This window comes from Gallinula chloropus, assembly GCF_964237585.1.
Source record: "Gallinula chloropus genome assembly, chromosome: 21".
Classification (NCBI taxonomy): domain Eukaryota; kingdom Metazoa; phylum Chordata; class Aves; order Gruiformes; family Rallidae; genus Gallinula; species Gallinula chloropus.
The window spans coordinates 1,496,548-1,511,910 of NC_140106.1; the positions used below are offsets into that span (position 1 = coordinate 1,496,548).

Here is a 15,363-nt window from a genome sequence, read left to right on the forward strand (position 1 = left end):
TGTCTGCTTCAAATAGCAGCATCTATTTAATACAAGCATCTGCTTCTGCTGTGTGTGGTGTATTGATGTAAATCAGAAGAGCTGAAGAAGGAAGCAGTTTTTTAAGGTGTTGTTGCCCAAGTGTTTTTAGCTTTGCCACATGTTGTGAAGCACAATGAGTGTAATACTCCATTATTAATGCACACAGCTGTGGTGCATTGGAACTCAGGACTTGTGACCACAGTCTTCAAAGAGAATAAAGAAGCCATTACTGAATTCCCATATGTGCTAAATGTGCCTTTAGTGAGACTCTCTTTACCCTCAGGGGAGCATTCAAACTGTGCCTCTGACAAGGAAAAAAATACCCACTACACCTGTATGAAGTCTGAAAAGAATTGAGAAATACAATTAAGGATGGAGAAATGGACATGTTATTCCTGGCCCCTTCATACTATCAAGAGCAAAGCAATTACAGCAGGCTTTTCTCTTAATGCCTGCGATGGTATTAGAAATAACTTCTGAATTTAGCCCTGCTCAGTTCAAGAACAGAGTTTATCTTGCTATCCCAGTAAGGTTTATTTCTAGATGTGCAGGCTAATTATTAAAGCCACTGTTTTATTCTCTGCTGATTCCTAGCAGATAGGTAAAAAGTTACAACCATTTGAGGATGCACTATGAAGAGATGGCGTACTATTGTTACATGTGTTTGCTGCTGATTTTAGGATACATCTGTAAGGAATCACACAGTACAGTGCCACTTCATCTAGAGCTTCTTCTGATGACGTGGAGCAGCCACCCTCATTAGCAGGGTGAGTGCCACGTGAGTGTGATGACTCTGGGATGTGACGAGTTCAGACCTCACTTGGGTACATTTGCAGAGCATGAGATTAGGTGTAGTCTAGACAGGCAGCCAGACAGACATTCCTTGGCCTTTGTTAGCACAGAACACTAGAGGGATATAAAGAAACAAAGGCTTGCTGGAAAACCTGCAAAGGCATTAATTTTGTAGGAGGTTTGGGGTTTTTTTCCATGTTTTTTTGCTGTTGTAAGCTGGGACTTGCGTGTCTGTCATAGCAGGAGTTCTAAGAGATGGGAAGATGAGAAGCCTCTTTTGTGTTTTCCTTTTTTTCTCCTTTCTTCTTTTCTTTTCAATTCCAGCGCACTCAGTTTCATCATAAAGACAGTTTGAAGTACGGTTTTTGGTAGGTGGTACAATCCTAAACATGTGCCCAGTTTTTAAACCAGAGAAATAAACCTTTTGTCCCAGTGCTGAGTCAGCAAGTTTGGATCTTTCATGCTGACAGCTGCAAGACTAAAGAAGAGTGATCCATACACAGAACATGCTTGGTTGTAGTGGGAATTCGTGCTCTTCTGGAGGTCGCCTTCAAGAAAAGAATGTCTAAATATCGTTGTCAAAATAGGAATATTTTTGGGAACCTGCACAGTGTTGGCTCCTCCTGCCTGTGCCAGCATGTTACTGACAATAGTAAGATGTAATACTGATGTGAAAAATACAGATTTGTACTATACACAAAGGTATGGTCTCCCTGAAAGACTTTAGCACTTGATGGCTTTTACCTGGTTTCCTGAAGTATTTATCACTCCCTTAGGCTTTCCCACTGTTTCCTCTCCCCTGCTCTTGAAATATAAATTTTAATGCCTTTGTGCATCTTGTCTGGAATGTTATTGCCTTTAGAAACCGCAGTGCCACAGGTTAGCAACAAAAACTGGTAGATGGTTTGGATGGAAGAGAAGGCGAGAGAGGGCTGGGTACACTTGTCACTGCCTTTTTGTGTTTGGTTATGTAAGAACGTAATTCTAGAATACCCAAAGTAAAACACATTACCAGCAGCAATTACCTTTCTTACTGGCATACAGTGCCTTTCACTGAAGTAACTCTCAAGAGGATTTTCCCACGTATCACAAAGTTTTCCAGAAGTATTTATAGAAATTACATTCATTTACCTACCACATCAGTTTACAACCCGTATAAATGAATTTAAAGATCACTGAAATGTCATCTGAGTCAGGTATTGCAGTTCAGTCTGTTCACTGCAATGAAAGTATTATTTATTCCAATCTGTGGGAAAGCAAAGCATCCAAATATTTCTACTATATGTAAAATTCAGTGAGAATTTAACTCAGTTATTTGAATTTCTTGCAGGTCTGACATAAGTGCATGTTTCATAGGGAGATAAGAGTTTGGTAGATTGCATTGCACTGAGAGAAGTAGGACGCTGCTCCAGAATCTGGATCACACTGCTAGAATGGCTGTTGGAGGGCCTCCTCCCCACTCTCACCCCAGGTGGCCACTGCAGTCTCCTTCCAAATCTTAGCACCAGCACTGCCAGTCTTGGACAGCAATCTGAAATGGAAGTCTGAGCCCTCTGCCTCTTCCCCCTCTCCAGTTTTACAGCCCATGAATGGACTGGATGCTTCTCATCACCTTTTAATTGTTCCTAAACGCAAAGGCCACAGCAAGCGGAAATTTACCATCACAGCATCATGTTCCCATCTGTTTTCAAAGCCTCCCTCACACCTCCCTGCAAAATCCTTGACACTTGAACCCAAATCAAATGTTTGTTAAATCCCAATTCGGTTCTGGGGGACCTACCAGTCCAGCTGGTAGGTAAGCATAAGATTCAGCTGTGAGACCACTTATTTGGGTCTTAGAACCACATCAGTCCAGTGCTGCTGACGGTCCTTGTTTTGTAGCTCTGCTTAGGAGAAGCTCTGGATTTACCCAGCTTGGTACAGTCCTGTACTAAAAATTCTCTTACCAAAATTATAGAACTCTGCTCACTTTGACAACGCTTCATTTGTCACTGTACATGGCTAAGCACACTTGGTGTGGAAATCCTTCCCTTGAACCGTATATTAGTTTCTTCCTCAGCTACTGATGCACAAGCTTGATGACTTCCTTAATTACATTCTAGATTTTTCTCCTTGCCTAGCCGTAAAGACAAGTAGGAAGCAAAGGATGTTCTCTTAATTAAAAAAAAAGAAGAATTTCTGAAACATCTTGTTTTGTAAGATGTGAGTCCTTGCAGGTCATGCTCTTAATTGTGAAATAATCTATTTGTCCGAGACTAAACTGGATTAAGTCATAAATGAGCTGTAAAGAAAAGGATGACAAGGCCTAAGATACTATTCAGGGGAAATAAAGGGTGAGCAAGATAAAGACAAATACAGAAATCTAGGAATAATTCACTGTTCTAAGAACAGCAATAGGAAACGGAGTGAGCAGGCACTGGTTTGATGCTTTGGCTATAGGTAGAAGACATAAGGTGAAGAGAGCTTGCCCAAGGCTGAGTGCTGCAGTGAGCTCTTGTGCTGTTGCTGTGGATGGCCAGCACTCAGACTGCAAGCAGTATCTTTCCTTCAGAGGTGTGAGCAAGAGCATCTTGCCCAAAGTAGTCACAGGGAGATGGAGGTGGTGCCTGGTCATAGGATTCATGTCACTGACATCGCAGCTTGTGGAGGATGAACTAAGCCATCAAGGGAGGGCAGGGAGATAAGTGTGATGGCCCCTCTCCTCTCTGTGGGTCACACACAGAGGTGTTCTCATCACTCATGATGGAGAAGGCGTTTTTATTCCATCCTCAGCCCTGCACAGGTTCATCACAGAACAAAGTTCAGCCCTGAAATACAGGGCTTTGCCTGTCTTTTAAATATAGATTTATAGAATGTTCATTAAAAGGCAGAGTTTTCAAATATATTTTTTGAACTTGCAAGGAATTTTTAAAATTTTGACTGCCTTCCTTCCAGATGTTTCCTTCTAAGTAACAATATTTTGGGGGGTATTATAAAATGAGGTAATTTTTATTTAAAATACTGGTAGATGCCCCTAGTAACAAAACTGAAAAATACTTCTGATTTAAATGTATTTTTAATGTTTGGGTCTTTGTTTGTGGCAATCGGTGATTCCTGGGAAAGAAGGGATTGGAAAACACAGCAAAATTTAAATAAACAATCTGCAGTGAAGAAGTAGAAATCAACATTGCTTTTTACTTACAATAATCCAAATATCCAGGGTGACTTAAAACTCGGTGTCCTGAATACCAGGAAGATTACTAGATATAATTATCTCACTCTTATGTAACACAAAATACAAAGTTTCAGTCAAGTGCTGAGCTTTTCCTTCTGCCTCCATACTGAAATATTTCTCTTTGCATATTCCCCTCTGCGTAAAGCCTTAGAAATTGACTGTCACCTTAGAGCATTTCAGAGTGACTCGTGTCTTGTGTGAGCACATGTTTTTAGTTCTCAGTTTGGGGAAGGGGAAATGACAGCACCGTGATGCTCACGGCTAGAGGCAGGTACCACTGAATTTGCCATACGGGACCTCCTTTTGCTGGTAGGTCTGTCAGGGTGGGGGACTGGCGTTTGCCTTTACATGGCTGAGTAGGACCCTCAACCTCCCCCAGGGCCCTGGTCCTCTGGCTGGACAACATCACTTGGGAGTAGGGGGGCTGTGGGTGGGGGAATGCCAATGTCCCTTCCCTGCGGGATCCAGCGGGACAGGAGGACCAGGCTTGTGCCCTCGGAGGACTGGGTTGTTTAGTCAGCTGAGGTTCCCACTGCTGTAGAGGAAAGGAGAAGGGAAAAGGTCTGTTCTCTAGTTGATCCACCACAGGGGACAACACCACACAGGGCAAATATTTATTTAGCAGTGAAAAGGCTAAAGATCGTTCCTTAGATCTCTACTTGGATGTGCTAACAGGCAGCTTGTCAGCCCCCCTGTGTGCCTCAAACTTCTCTATTGCAATCCCTGGAAAAACAAGTGCTTCAGTGAGAGCAAGCAAAGAGGGAAGTGGGGGGGATGTTTAAGGAGAAGACCTTGAAACAGCGTTTTTGTCAGAGTTTAAGTCAGCCTATTCAAAAAGCATATCTCCAGGGAGTGATAAGGCTTGTAATTTGGGATTTGTTTTCAAAACTCCAAAGTAACTAAGTTTTAAGAAAGCCAAGTACACAACACCAAGGGACGTTGAGCTGGCTTTTCCAGCTGGAATAGCTGGAATGCTCCCAGCTATTGAGATTGTCACATTGCAAGAAGCATAGTGTCCAGGGAGACTTCCCCTCTTCCCAGCTGGTTGGTATCTGTGGTGTTTATGTTCTCCTTAGTTATGTCTTGTGCATACTTTGAGTTAATGTCATTTCATTTTGGCTCACTGAAGGCATCTCCGTATACTGCGCTCTATTTGCAGTACTTTACTTAAGCAAAGACTGCATTAATGCAATAATTAGCTATATTAAACCAGCTGATCATCTATGCAAATTCATATTTTTAATAGCTTCCACATAGAAAAATAAAGCCCTGCTAATCCTTTACTTAATTTGCAATCTAAAACTGTGTAAGCCTTTGACACTCTGTTTTCAGGAGCAATTAAGTTCAAGCCTGTGGCCAATGGTAAGTTCAGCTTGAGCCTGTGTTATGTCCCACAAGCCATCAGGATGAGCAGCTGTAGTTTTCCTTCCCCTCTGTACCCAACAGCTGGGAAAAAATCTCCACCTGTTTCCCAAGTGATGTGTGGCACACAGGCAGCAGGTATGCTCACATTTTATCCACTCCCACAGAGTTTTCATTCTTGACCTCAAAGATCTTTCCCAGCCAAAATGATTCTGTGAGTCTATGATCCTAAACAGGACTGTTTTAATTCCTCTTTGGGTCTCTCCAAGGCACCTTTGCATACTAACATCCTCACCACCATTGCTGCCCAATTTCCTTTAATCACAGTCTTACTCCATGTAACAGTTCTAACAGGCTTTGCAGTATGTTCTTCATGTTCACCGGTTGTTTCTCAGCTGGGATGTGCTACAACGATCTCATCCATCATTGCCAATAATTTTCCTTCCTCCTGATGAAGACAGAGGGTGTTCAACAAAAATAAAATAGCCCCTTGTCCCTGAATTTAAACTTTCCTCTGTACAGCAGCACCTTACAGCTAATTCCTCCTCCCTCTGATAACCAGGCATTTCAGCGGAGGCTACGACATTGCTCTGGATTTTATATTCCCAATGCTTTAATGTAAGAATGCTTCCATACATTCCTTCATTGTGCTGTTCTTCAGGCCAGCGTGTCCTGCAGTCTCTCCTCTCTACCCCAATTTCTGTGAAGACCTGTCCACATGCCTCATAATCAGATGCAGGCTTGATGAGACCAGGCACACAGTAAACAAGATGCTTGCCTGCAAGGATCTCTTCCTACAGACTGGGAAATGCTGGACCACACATCTCCTTGCATCTTGCCAGGGTGAGTGGGTTTAGTGCTACCTGCAGTTTCTCAGCACATCCTCAGTTCTAAAAGCTTTATCTTCAGGGCCCTTTAAAAATGTTCCCAGACACTCTAGTGAGGGTCGATTTAGATTCTAGGTTAGGAATTGTTTTATTTCCCCTGTGTTTTACAAAATCCCAGCTAGCATTGTCTGCATAGCTTTGTTTTCAACTTACACATTTAATAATTTCTTCCTTCTGCATTTTTGGAATGTAGGAAAGAGAATGACAGGGAGAGGCATTTTGACTCCTCCTCCACCTTTATATGGTAATCCTTTAATACTTCATTTCAACACCATGGTGATAAAGCAAGGGAATTGTAGCCTTCCAGTACCTGAAGGGGCTACAGGAAAGCTGGAGAGGGACTGGTTATGAGGGACTGTAGTAGAGAGGACAATGGAGAACGGCCTTAAGCTGAAGGAGGGAGCATTTCTATTAGATATGAGGCAGAAATAACTCCCTGTGAGGGGAGGCCCTGGCGCAGGCTGCCCAGAGAAGCTGTGGATGGATGTCTCCTCCCAGGCAGTATTCAAGACCAGGTTGGATGGGGCTTTGGGGCAACCTGGGCTAGTGGAGGATCTCCCTGCCTGTGACAGGAGGTGGGGACTAGATAGGCTTTGGAGTCCTTCCAACCAGAACTCTTCTAGGATTCTGTGAAGATCTGAAATTAGATTTTTCAAGTCTCGACTTCACTTGGTGTTTCAGTTTTATATCCACTAAGCCTCGAGGCACGTTGATAGTGAGTGGCCCAGTGCTGCACATCAGTTTCCCTCAGCTTGTTTGACAGATCTCTGTGATCACTACTAATAATTTGAAAAATTTCCCTTCCATTTCCTGTCCATTGTCTTTTGGCACCACAGATAGCTGCTTTGTCAAGCACTTACTGAAAGTACATTTTCTTTTTTTTTTTTTTAAACCCCACTCACTTCCTCACTTTCCTAACAGACCTCACAGTGAAACTGTCTGCTAACATACCAGTGTAACTGCCCTGCACTGAGGAGGGAATCGGCCCACTGCTGCTGTGAGAAAGGAGCAGAGGAACTCTGAAGGCGACTGAGCAGACCCATGTCATGTGTTAGTGAATGGGGGGTGCTGCTCCTACAAGAGCTTTCTATTAAGCACTGAGCAGGTGGGCTCTTCTCTAGGCTTGGACACAGCCACGGTCTTGGAGGAGAGGAGAAAGTGCCTGTGGCAGCGATGTGTAATGCAAATTCCGGAGGCTGCTCAAACCCCGAGGAGACAATCTCAGTGTGAACGCTAAACTGTGTTCCCTCAGAGCTGTGCTTGAAGAGGAAACATGCAACATCTCCTTCCTTCACGCCTCCAGCCTCCTACCATGCATTTAGCAGAGCAGGAATTGTCTTGGCTGATAGGTACAGGAGAGCTTAACTATCTTGCATGGTCCTGTCTCCTTAGAGGCTTGTACAGCTTCTCAGTGGTGCTCGTGAAAGCCAGCAGCAGGCCAGAAATCACTAAGAGGTGCTGTCTTGGTTTTGCCCCAGCTGAGAGCTGAGCCCCACGCAGACGATTGTTCTTTAGGAGGGAGTGTGGTGGGCACTACCAGGACAAGGTAGATACAAGTTGGAAATTAGGAAAATGTTCTTTAGAATGAGGGTGTTACATCACTGGATCAGGTTGCCCAGGGAGGGAGTGAAGGCTCAGTCCCAGGAGATACTCAAGGTCTCTGAGCAACCTGATCTAGGCAAGATGTCCCTGCTTCCTGCAGGGCGGGTGGACTGGAGGACCTTTAAAGGTCCCTTCCAACCCAGTATGAGCATCAGCTTCAGGCAGGGAAAAATGCCAAACCCAAGACTTTTTCCAGTGCACAGTCTGCCTTCTGTTTGAGTTTCCCCCCAACGCGGCTTCTTAGGCAGCAAAGATTGCTGATGGCTTCTTCTCATCTGTCTGGCCTCAGCTAGGTCAGCCCTGGACTATTTGTGCTTCTGATCAAACGTGTTGCCATATTCCAAGTTCCAGGAGCATGGAAATGACATTTTCAATCCGCACAGGGGCCAGTGCCACCCTGTGCAAGATCGCCAGGAGCAGGAGGCCCACTGTGATGCCAGCAAGCAGTGGGATGTGACGTCACGTCGCTGGGTGGTTCTCTTGGGGCACCGGCAGAGCCTGGCTCAGTCTGGCTCGTGCCTGGACTCCCACTGAGCGTGCCTGCGAGGTGTGGAGGCTCGAGCCAGGCTTCTCTGGGTGTTTTGGTGTCTGCCATTGGCAGCTTTGGTGCCCGTTCAAGAGCCGTGCGGTGTGTTTCCCCAGCCCTGCCTGGCTGAGGCAGCTGGACACTGTGTGGTGTGCTTTTGGCATTGGAGGTGAGCCGTGTGAGGAATCGTGGCTATGGGGTGGCCATGGGGTGGGCTGTGGGGCTTGGGGAGCTGGGAGGGTGTCCTTCTGGAGCCAGGGGCCAGGGACCTGCTTCCTCCTCTCCCCTTCCCGGGACAGCCAGTGACTGTGGCCCCTCTCCCTTCTGCGGTGCAGGTCTCCCCAGCCCGCTGCAACAAGTCAACATGGCAACAGAGGAGGAGCAGTGGAGCTGCCCCATCTGCCAGGGTGCTCCAGGTGACATGGCTTACGTGACACCCTGTGGCCACCAGTTCTGCCTGGGCTGCGTCCTGCGGTGGGCAAAACACAAATCATCGTGCGCCCTGTGCCGGCAGCAGGTCAACACCGTCCGCTTCTCCCTGCGGTCTGAGGACGATTTCTTGGAGTTGGATCTGCCACCACCATCAGATCCACTGGAGGACCATGATGACCAAGAAGAGCAGGAGATTGAGGAGCCGGCACCCAGCAGAGATGTGGCTGGCTTTACACCTGAGGACTGGGCAGACTATTTCCGCCAGTCTGAGGAGACACTGGAGCCCCTGCTCCCCTGGCTGAACCAGCATCTGCCATCTGGGGCTGAGTGGTGGGACGCAGATCTTCTGAAGAACACCGTCATCTTCGTTCTGTGCAGCCAAGGACTGGACGAGGTGTCCATGGTCCGTACCCTGCAGCCCTTTCTGCACGACCGGACAGCCAACTTTGTCAATGAACTCATTGAGGTCGCTGCAGAGAGCTGCAGGGAGCAGATGCTCCTGCACATGGGCTTCCCATTCTACGAGGCTGCTGAAGATCAGGAGTACAGCCCTGCCACCAGCCCTGTGCCTGCCCTCATCCCTGGGGGGACTCCTGCATCATCACCGGAGGGAAGTCCTGTTCCTTCACCGCAGGAGACTCCTACCACCTCCTCACAGCCCACTCCTGCCCCCTCGCCGGTGGTGACTCTGTCTTCCAACACCAGCGCAGAGGAGGAGTCCTTGGAGGAGTTGGGACAGGAGGTGGCAGCTTCCTCCATGGCTGCCCAGGGCAGGGAGTCATCACCCGGCAGGAGTTCCACCTCTTCACCACGGCGGCCCCCGAAGAGGAGAGCGAGTGGGTCCTCAGACGACGCTTCAGACCCCAAGAGGCCACACCACCGGCAAGACTAGGGAGACCCCGGAGCCATCGAAGCCGGGCCTGGACCAGCAGCTGGGGCAAACACCAGCCCCCACGGGCACTCCACAGCACCTGTTCTTTTCCTCAGTCTTTTCGTTTACTAAATACTCTTTAGGATAGTTATTTTATTGTAAGAATAGAGCCCCCGTAGTTAAGTCTCATTTCTTTATGAATCCCCATTTCACCTTCCTGATACTTTGAACTTGTTTGTTGGTTTATTGTTTTATTGTTTTATTGTTTTATTGTTTTGGTTTCCATTTTCTGTTCACCTCATAAGGAATAAAGCATTTACCACATTTACTTGATTTTGAAAAGGACAATGTGTTCTCATTGACTGTCGTGGTTTTGCCCCAGCTGAGAACTGGGCAACACGCAGCCACTTGTTAGTTAGGAGGGAGTGTGGGGGGTGGGAATTCAGGGAGGGAGAAAGGGAGGGAGAAGCAAAACCCAAGAAACCAAAACCTTGTGGGTTGGGAGAAGGATAGTTTACTGGCATAACAGAAAGATAAACATAATAATAATGACAGGACTTCAGAGCAAAACACATGAAACTGGTGGTGCACAAGGCAGTGTCTCAGCAAACTGCACAACTCAGCCGCACAGCTCAGAGCTGCACTGAAACTGGATGGTCCCCAAAAATGTGTGTCCTGGAGCTGCCTGCTCCTCCCCCCACCTGCCCCCCTTTTTTGCTGAGCATGACATCATTGGTATGGAATACCCCCTTTGGGCAGCTTGGGTCACCTGTCCTGGCTGTGTCCCCTCCCTTCCCGCTAGCAGTGACCTAGCAACAACTGAAAAGTCCTTGACTGCTTGGCAACAGCTAGAACATCAGTGTGTGACCAGCACTGCTCTCAGCCTAACTCACTCCCAAACATAGTATTCCATCAGCTCCACTTACTGAAAGTAGATTTTCTTTTTTTTTTTTAACTGTTGTGTTTAAAACCCCACTCACTTCCTCACTTTCCTAACAGACCTCACAGTGAAACTGTCTGCTAACATACCAGTGTAACTGCCCTGCACTGAGGAGGGAATCGGCCCACTGTTGCTGTGAGAAAGGAGCAGAGGAACTCTGAAGGCGACTGAGCAGACCCATGTCATGTGTTAGTGAATGGGGGATGCTGCTCCTACAAGAGCTTTCTGTTAAGCACTGAGCTGGTGGGCTCTTCACTCGGAGGAGAGGAGAAAGTGCCTGTGGCAGCGATGTGTAATGCAAATTCCTGAGGCTGCTAAAACCCCGAGGAGATTTGCAGTGGCTTTACATGTAATTCATTCCACAGAGAAGATGATAGGTTTTCCCCAGTTAAGTCCACAAACCCTGACAAAAGATTTACGCCTTGTGTTTGGACTGGTTTTGCAAGTGAGGAAATGATTGCCCATTAAAGGACCCAAGGCAATACAACCTCTTCTTTGCTGGCAGCACGCGGCGGAAGCGTCAGGAGAGTTTCTAATGTCTCAGGCACGTAGGGGAGAGGAATTATTTGCAAGAACAAATACTGGTTCAGCACTAGTGTCCAAGCGATTTGGGCACAGCTTATGAGGTATGCACTGGTGAGTACTAGAGGTTTACAAGCCATTGCAAAGCTATTGGTGTACATCAGCTTCATGGGAAAGTGCACTTTTTCTTGCCTGACTCTATTCTATATTCTATAGAATATTCTGTATTCTATACAGAACTGAGTGCTGTACCTTTTGCACAACTCTTCTGACTGTCCCAAGACAAGTACTGTAACTAACGTCAACTATGGTCCATGTTACCCTTACTAAGAAACTGATAGTCAGGTGAGACTTTGTGCTGCTTTTGAGATTTCAGCTTCGTGACTCTGAAGAAAGAAAAGAGGAAAGGAGCAAGTGGAGAGGAAAGGTTTGGAGATAGGAGTAAGCCGTATTGCAGGGATGCAATAAAAACCTAAGGAAGGGAATGTAAAGTAGAACAGAATTGAGTACAAGCAGGATGTCAGAGTTAGTTAATTACTATTAGGAAGGAACAGGATTAATGATAGGGTATTTATGGCAGTGTAATCACTGGTGTCTACTGAAATTCTTCACCACCCACTGCTCAATACCCACCAGAAGAAAGTTTGGCAAAGTCTGTTGGTCTGGTAAAGAAACTGAAGGAGTTGGGTGTTTGCCTGGTCAGGAATCTGTGCTACTCCCTAACAAGAGAGACATTATGCTGGGGAACAGCTTCAATGGTGTCAGGTATCCCAACATCATTGTACAGTCCCAAGAATAAAGGGTTAAAGAACAGAACCAGTCTCAAGTTTGAAAAGCCGTAATCATCATTGGAAATTATACAGGTGCCTTGAAATTAGGAAACTTTGGTGTAAACTACAGAGCCCGAAATTGGAATTTGTGTTTTGATCCATGCAAAGGTAAAGTCTCTTGTCAAATCACTAACATTGCATGTGGATGTCCACTCACTGTAATGCAGGCATTAAGAGGAAAATGTTCTGTTAAGTCACTTGAAAATCACAGTAGAGTTTGAAATTGCAAAATAATTTGCAAGGAATTTGAAAAGGGGGGAATTGAGATAGAGAACTTGGCATAAAATTAAGCGATTTTATATAAACTTAGACTTATTTTCATAAAAGGAGCTGCACAGTTGACCCACAGAAGCGGAACCACCTTGGAGATAAGGAGGTGACGGGTTCCCGTGCTCTTGTAGAAGAGCAGAATGTCTCTCAGGACTTCCTACCCTGCAGCTGAACTTCAACCTCCTTCATTTGCTGACAAAAGGATGAAGGGAAAATGTGCTCAATTGACAGGATTGTAACAAGTGTCCCTGCCCCTCGCCCATTCCAGGACAGAGACTTTCAAAGCTACTGCAGCACTACTGGGGTTTCAGAACAGACCTTTACTAACTAACCATCAGTGGTAGAAAATGGGGAGGAACTAAGGAGAACTTTTCCACAAATGGGCAGACCTATTTTTGCTCCCAGGTTGCATTAACCCAAGTAGGAGGTGACCTTGAAAATCCTCCTTAGCCAGAAAGTAGCAAAGCCCTTCCTTGTCTCTCAGACCATCTAAATCTCTAGCTGCACAACCCCAGGAGTTGTTTAGTAATCTTAATAACAAATCCTGGTTAAAGAACCTGCAAGGCTGCCAAGAGACAAAGGCTGGAACCAGCTGAGCTTTCACCTGCCCAAAGAAAGCTTTCTGCAGAAACTTCAAGAAAACCCTTTCCTGCATTTTTTCTTTCCCTGACATCACAGGTTATCAGCTCCAAACGTTTTCCCTGTTCACTTCAGTGAGGTCACATTCTGTGTGCACTTCAAGACAGAAGCACATGACAGGAATCACATTTCTTAAAATTAAAGAAACCCCCAAACACACCCACACCACACCCACAGCCCCCCAATGAAATTACACACAATTTATGCTTTTAGCAGAAGAATGTAACAGCTGGTTTTTGCACAGAGGGGGAAGGCCATGGAAGTGGAAGCACCGTTCATTAGAAACTAAGGGCTCCTGCAGATCTCAGAGAACAGCACAGCAAAGCCCCAGCTCCCTTGCATCCCTCCTTGCTAACAAACATTCCCCCCCCCCATGCTTAACAGCAACAGTATGTTCATACCCTCAAAATGTGGGAGTGGGTTCAAATGAGTCCCCACTCCTGGAGCAGCATTTCTCTATTCAGACTGTATCCTGTGCAGGACCAGTGAAAAAACAGGCAACAGTGGGTAAAGCAAAACTGCATCAAAGTTAAAGGACTGTCAGTTAGCAGATGCAAAGTACCTGCTGCAACTCCAAAAGTCAAACCCACCATGCAATGAAACTGCTTTTCACACCGCAGAAGCTGCATCTGAATCAAGTTCCCAGAGCTGCAGTGACACATGTGCTGTGCTAACAGCATCCTTTAACGGCGCTACGAATCCCTGAGGCAGAAGGTCACAGCACAAACATCCCATTCTCAAGGGACCTTTTTTCCCCAACACAAACACAAAAACATAACATCAGCCAGCAACCAAAACACTACAAGCAAGAACAGATAAAGACTAAAAATCAATGGGGAACCTATAATATTTGGTTATACAGCATGCAACAAGATATTCAGGTGATGTTTCTGTAATGTCTTTTCTACTTTACAACCTACTGAGAGATGAGGCTTGGAGGTACATTATTAAATGCTGAAGGTAAAACTGAATGAATGAGAAACACACAAGCTGCAAAAAATCAAGGCTGACAATGTGAGATTACTTTTTCTAAAATCAGGCAATAAGAAGAGGAACCAGCATCGACACCGTTTCTCTGCAGTTCTACTTGCAAACAAAACCCCAGCCTTTTCTCAGTAACATCACCTTTACATGTCTTATGCCTTTTACTCTATTAAGAGAAACTGAGAAATAGCATGGAACAATGGTTTCTGTTGTTGGCAGCTAAAAGTGGAAGTGAATTGAAAGGTATGGGGCAGCAGCTCCCAGGAATCCAAAGATAATGGGAACTTTCTATCTAACTAACCAAGAGTGGCTGTGTGGAAAGTGCTAAGAAATGTTGCTTTTGCAAAATGAAAAATGTTACAAAATTAACAGGCACATAACTGAAACCTCTGTGCCTGTCAGTCAGTCCTTACTCAGACTTAAGGAAGGACCTGATGGATTTCAACTAGAAAAGGCAGGGGGAATTTCAGGCCGAACCACTCGCATGATCCCCACCTCAGAATGGCCTGACCAGCACCCTGACCCACATGTTCTGTTCACCGCTGGCCCCAGGTGCAGACCTGTGCATTTCACCATTAATATAGGAACTCAAATAAGTGTTATCAGCCAAAAGGTTAGGACTGACTGCTACCCAGGCAAAAATAAATATAAGAGGAGTAACTGGAGTCCCTGGAAACAGACTAATTAGTACTGTGTGTGTTTGCTCTCCAGGGGAAAACCCAGTATCTAAGATAAAGGTTGCCATTGGTCCATACTGAAATAATATACTAAGATTTGATGTCCCAGCAAAGTCTGGAAACTACCTAATGGAACAGTGTGGAGCTTTGGATCCCTGCTGTGTGAGGGTCCAGGGAAGCTGTTGAGTCACCTCCTTCCAGAATAATCAATATCCTTTACCATCTGCTGCTAAGCAGGGGATCACAGAAGGGATCAAAGACAACAGTGACACGGTGCCACTCAGCCGCTGGTGCTGGCTCTGCTGCACCAGTCGGCCAAATGCAAGCTGAATAGGACGATTCCTCTTCGAGAGGAGGACAAAACAAACATCAATCTGTGTTCACTTGGGAGGGAGCACAATATACCTTCAACTTCCCCAAGGATGCAAACGCTCCTCTGCCATTGCCCGTAGTGCACTGGTAAGAACATTGAAGAAAAATAATATCCTAAAAGGTGAATGACACCAGATTTCTACCCAATTCACTGTCGAGCATATGTATGTTCCTGCAGTTCTCTTCTCTTTTAATAACAGGACTGCTCCAGTAAGAAAAAGAAAAGGGACAGCTGAGAAGACACAGGGTGCAGACCTCGTGGGTATAAGTCTGAAATATGAACCGTACCTGGAGGAAATTGAAGAAATACTGAAACCTGAAGCACAGACTGGCAGCTTTGAGTTTCTGGTCTTACTTTTGTCTGTCTGTCTGTTCATTTCAATAGGTGTGATTGTTTGCAACATGTTGATGGTTCTGCAATT

At 45.7% G+C, this 15,363-nt stretch overlaps 1 protein-coding gene across 1 annotated transcript in view; it reads right to left on the reverse strand.

The window, feature by feature from the left end:
* The window catches only part of LOC311199735 (tubulin polyglutamylase ttll6-like), a gene marked incomplete at both ends in the record, with an annotated part of 274,802 nt that overhangs the window by 188,202 nt on the left and 71,237 nt on the right, over positions 1–15,363 (reverse strand).